We start from the raw sequence: 6,000 nt of genomic DNA, 5'->3' as shown, positions 1-6,000 counted from the left end.
GCACTTTTTGATCTAGGAATCGGAGTGAGCTCTTCATGACAACTGGGATCAGTTGTCAGTAGCCAACATGAATGAATCTAGTACATTTTTGCACAGATGGCTTATTTTCACATATGCGACTGCATTTAGGCAGGAAGTTTGCACAAGGGGTAGTACCAAGCAGATAATAACATGGTAAAATATGGAAGGAGAGTAGTCAAGTTTACAGAATGGCATATTTTTGCACATGTAATCTTAGCATTTATGCTGTAAGAAATTACAATTAATTGTGATATATGTACATTTATTTAACAAATAGTGGTATAGATTCTTATATGGATATATATATATTTTTCTATATTGTTTTTTAGCATGTATATAGTAAATAGTTTTAAATGTATTTTAATTTTTTACAATGCAATGATATATGCCATGTTATTTATTCGTGTGAATTTGCACAATATCAGTCCATGTTTACCGCAAACGCATTTATGCTATGATAGTATGTGAAAGCTCTGATGATAAATTTAGAAAGAAATACAACAGAATGTGTTTTAGAACTAACGAAGTAGCAGTTCACCCTGCTCTTTGCTAGTATGTCTTCACTCTCTATTAATCACGTGGTGTGCATAGTAAAGAGAAAAAAATGAGTATTTAAAGGTCCTCTGTACTACCGAACCATTATGTGATCAAGGGTAGTGCCTACCCGAAACGCGTCATGCCAGAGAGAAACAGAAAGGGATAATAAATTGACCTTGTGTACTGGACAAGCTGTGTGGTGGTGCTTGTGTCCTGCGTGCCGTGCTAGGAGAAGCTATATATAGAGGAAGAGGATATTATCAAGAAGAGAAAGGCATTTAAATTTCAAAGGGACAAACTTGACTATCAAAATGGGCGCATTTATACTTTTTCGAGGAAGTTTGATCCTCCAACAGCGAATAAAATGCCAAAACAACCTCAGGCGAGTACAAGTCAGAAACATCATTCGATTTCATCAACCGACATCAGTACGGTTCCCAGCAGTGACTCCGAAATGGAACAAGGTTCAAATGTGGAGCAGTTGGGGTTTACAAAGCGGTCGTTAGGACAGGAGGTGGAGTGCCTGCAGAACGACCGCAAAAAGTCACTAAGGTCCCATGCCTCCAACTCTGGCGCAAACAAAGGAACAACGCCAAGCGCAACCAGCGGAGAAAGTGCAGGGCAGCCAAATCAAGGAGCAAAAAAGAAGACGTACAGAAGATGGAATCGTCGCTGAATTCACAAGTAAGTGACAACATGACCATTGTGAATTTAACTAATACGCGACTAAGTCCCAAAGAACAGAAAATTCTATCACTGGGGTTATCATTTTGTCCACCATGCATGTTTGATTACGCTAGAACCAGAATGGACTTTTTTAAATTTGTAAGAAAACTAAAACTTAGAAAGCTATTCTTGGTCAATAAACAGAAGGTGCGTAAACCCCAAGAAACAAATATGGTGGAGGGCAGTGTATTGTCGGTGAGAGAATATGAGTTGCAATGTGACTTACAAGATCTCCTAAATGAAGGAGACTTGGATAACATCCAAGAAACAGTAAATACAACAGTAACTAATATTCCTGGCAATACCTCATTTAAGCCCAAATCAACGTTCAACCCAGTGATGGCACATGATAATATCGATGTGTTCAGTGACATGGTAACATCAGAGATGAAAAAGTTAAACAAAAAAACTTTGATGGCAAATAAAAGAACAACAAAGCACAATAATTCTTTTGGTAGCCTAATGAAAAAACTTCAGGACGATGAAAAAACTGTAATTAGGCAATCGGACAAAGGGGGCAATATCATCCTTTGGCCTCTGAACCTTTATTTGGAGGAAGCACTGAAACAACTAGGTGACAGATTGTGCTATAACAGGTGTGACCGACAGGCATTCAAACAAGCATGGGACAAGTTGAATACAAGACTTTACTCATGGAGAGGACAAGGACTTCTGAGTGGGGATGAATTGAAATTCTTAAAAACTAACCATCCCATAATCCCGGTGTTCTACTTGATTCCTAAGATTCATAAGGACAGCACTAGACCACCTGGAGGCCCATTATTTCTGCATGTGGGGGGACATTTGAAAAGGTGTCCAGATATATCGATCATTTCCTCCAGGAGTTTGTGAAATCCCTGCCATCTTACATCAGAGACACTATGGACTTTTTGCAAAAAATAAAATCAGTGGTGTGGAGTACAGAATATCTATTGGTCACACTAGATGTCACTGCTCTCTAAACGAGCATCAACCATGTTGATGGAGTGAGGGCAGTTAAACATTTTCTTAGCAAAAGACCAGTGTGTATGTTGGAGCATAACATCATGTTGGTAGAGATGTTGGAAATGTGTCTAAACAACAATTATTTTCTCTTCCAAAATCAAATGTTCCAGCAGTTGCGGGGAGTAGCAATGGGGGCCTGCTTCTCCCCCAGTTACTCATGTTTGCACATGGGGCTGTGGGAGGAGCAGGTCTTGGGCAATGCCTTCAGTGGGATCATGTCTAGCAAAGTGGTATCTTGGTACAGAATTATAGACGATTTGTTTATAATTTGGAAGGGGACAGCGAGTGAAGCGGAACAGTTCATTAGTGACATCAACAAGAATGAATTGGATTTAAACTTCACAGGCACTATCAGTGAAAATAAAGTCAATTTTTTAGACGTAGAGGTCTATGTAGAAGAAGGGAGACTGCAGACTAAATTACATCGCAAAGAAACTGCAGGTAATACAATCCTCCATGCCTCTAGCCAGCACCCCAACCACCTAATCCGAAGCATCCCCTATGGGGAGATGCTAAGGATTAGAAGAATCTGTAGCACAGATGCGGCCTGTTTAATAGCACAAAAAGAGAGTAAAGCAAGGTTCTTACAGAGAGGCTATACAGAAAGTGTGGTGTCTAAAGCAATGGAAAGGGCCAATAAGGCTGTATTGTCCCCATCAATGTCAGCAGATGTAGGGGCAGAACAAATAATGGCAAACAATGCAGGGTGTCAACCAAGACTTATTTTGGGATACAGCTGCCAGCATAGACAAATGCAAAATATTGTCAAGAAAAACTGGCATATAATCACAGAGGATCCTGTGATTGGAAAAGCGATGGCAATTTTCCCTGCAATTACATACAGCCGTGCTCGGTCCATGAATGACATGCTAGTCAGGAGTAGCCCAGAGGTATCAACCCGTGACAACTGGTTGGGCAAAAGCAAGGGTTTCCTTAAATGTGCAGTGTGCAAGGTATGCACCATAGGGAAGAACAAAACATCATATAGTTCTCCATTTAGTGAGATAGAAATTCCCATTTCCAAGAAGATAACCTGTAAATCAGATTACGTTATCTACGTATTGGAATGTGTTTGTGGACTTTGCTACGTTGGTAGCACTAAGCTACAAGTCCACAAACGCATATTGCAGCATATGAGGGCAGTAACCAATAAGGATGAGGCCTACCCTGTGGCGAGGCATGTTAATCTATGCCACAAGGGAGATGTAAACTGCCTGAAGTATTATGCAATAGATATGGTGCAGCCTTTACGAAGAGGAGGTAATAGAGAAGCACGTTTACGAGTATTAGAAACCCGCTACATCCTGGAGCTTGACACCAAGACACCATATGGCCTCAATGCGACTGAAGATTTATATATCTGCCTACATCTGGAATAATATCATAAGCAGGTTATATGAATCAGACATTAGAACTCTATAAGTGAATCAGGGGCATAGAGTCGTCAAATCATGCTATATCATCTAGTACTGCCAGATTTTAAAACAGTAGTAGTATAAAACACATAAGAGAAAATCACACTATTTCTTTTCGTGGTGCATGGATAACACAGAAAAACCCAAGCAGTATAGTAGCAGTGGTCCGGAACTGTGATGAGAATGCCCATTTGGGCAGTATTATTTAAATCCTCATAAAGTATTAGAATCCACTGGAAAATTTGAGCAGTTAAGCATTATGCACTTTATTTTGCCAATTTTGCACATAATTTTCTCTTTGTCTGACAAAATGATTGATATATTGGTCCAAAGTGAATAGGTATATACATGTCAAATAATGTAAACAATTGTTGGTATACAAGAATTTTGTATCTGTCACTGTACAGCAAAATAAGTTTGAAAACAGGCATTATGCATTTTATTTTTTTGCCAACTTTTACACTAGAGCTTCCCTGTGTCTAACAAATTTAGTTGTATAATAGTTCAATAGGGAAGATGTATAAATAATTTTTGTTGTAATGAAATTGAATAACTGTCATTGCAAATTTGCACATATTTAAGTATTTATTTTAAATATTTATTGTATTTATTGCGAATTTTTGCACATATCTGTGGAATACAATACAATGAGGTAACAATGATGTAAAAACGAACACATGACAGAGAAAAATGTTTTTTTTTGTCAAACAGTCTGGATTAGGCTGAAGTATTTTCTTTATCTCTATAGGCTTGGAGTCATGTGACCATTCCTGTACTACAAATCACTGGGTGTAATTCGACCATGTCATGTGATCAAGGGCTCCAGGGCCCGAAACGCGTCATGGCGGACAAGAGGGTGCACAGAATAAAATAAGCGTTTAATCTAACCTGAATGGGTCCGTTTCGTTTTTGGCTTCCAGTTTCTTTGGGGCGAATGGCGAAGTTCTATTCATATATATATATATATATATATCGACACCAAACCAAACTTTCCATCAAAATAAGGCGCTGACTCCGTGAATCAAAATCCAAACGATTTTTAATGGCTCATTTGCTGCATAGACGCGTTTCGGCGGCTTGCCCCGCCTTGCTCACTACATCTGCATTGTCATTATGTTACACTTTAAATATACATGAATGTTACATGGTTGCTGAGGCGTTTGATGTGTTACACGTTTTCATTGGCCCAGGGTTGGTATGGTTACATGTTTAACCCTCATGTGTGGACATAGAAAAGTTTCATGACTTGCATGTGAAACATCATGTCAGTCTTTCACCTATGTTTATGCAACTTGGTAACGCTCAATTGAACCACATTACTAAAAGGTAATATATATATACTATATGTGTTTTCGGGCATGCCATGAGGGCTGTGATGTGTGTTCATTGTTTGGATCAGCTTTTCCTGTAGCAGCTAGAGCGCCAATGACCTGTACTCTTTGAGGAACCCCTACTATTTGTGAGAATAAAGACCAGGGTGTCGCGCCAGCCCAGTGTGTTTGTGTACATCTTTATTGGGGTCAGGTGTTTCATGTACATTGGTGGCATTCCTTGATTTCTAATTACCAAGTACAAACGTACAATGAGACACACCTACACCTGAGGATGATATAGGATACTGAGTGCCCGAATTAAGAGTTCGACGGACAGATTGCTCCATCACAAATGTAATGAATATCCTATCCGCCATGGTACAAGTCCAATTGTAATGCCGCCTTTCTGGATAGCTGCCACGTTTGCAATGGAGTAACCCCTTCGCCAAACTATGAACCAGGCCCTTAACTGCCATCTCTACATGGAATTGGAATGCACGCCTTTCTTTTATGGGTTACTGTGACAATTCGGCTTACCATCTGAGTGTGCCAAAATAACTACACCGGGGCTACTCAAATACTCTGTTCATTTCTGTTGTATTAATGTGCATCGCTCACAAATATATATGCCTATGGATTAATATGAAATAATTTGCAGCAGATCATGACAAGTGTAATGCTTTTGTTTATGAGACAAGTCATCTTTTTCAGTCATTATCAGTGTAAATGCATTGCAGATTTATTGGCTAAAAATGTGTAGAAACTACAGTCCTTATATGGCAGTACATACAGTATTAGAACTTGCCACCTTCTAGAGGAATACTCATGCACGTTTCACCACTCTATAGAACAGAATCATGTTCATATAAAGCAACAGTGATGTCTTACAGAAGAAAATGTCACCAACTGCCTGCTCTACGTTTGCACATTTCTATCATAGATATGCCAAATACTGTGTGCCCGATTCACAAAGGTAAACTGAG

The sequence above is a fragment of the Lissotriton vulgaris genome, chromosome 7, assembly GCF_964263255.1.
Source record: "Lissotriton vulgaris chromosome 7, aLisVul1.2, whole genome shotgun sequence".
Taxonomy (NCBI): Eukaryota; Metazoa; Chordata; class Amphibia; order Caudata; family Salamandridae; genus Lissotriton; species Lissotriton vulgaris.
This window is presented reverse-complemented; position numbering follows the sequence as displayed.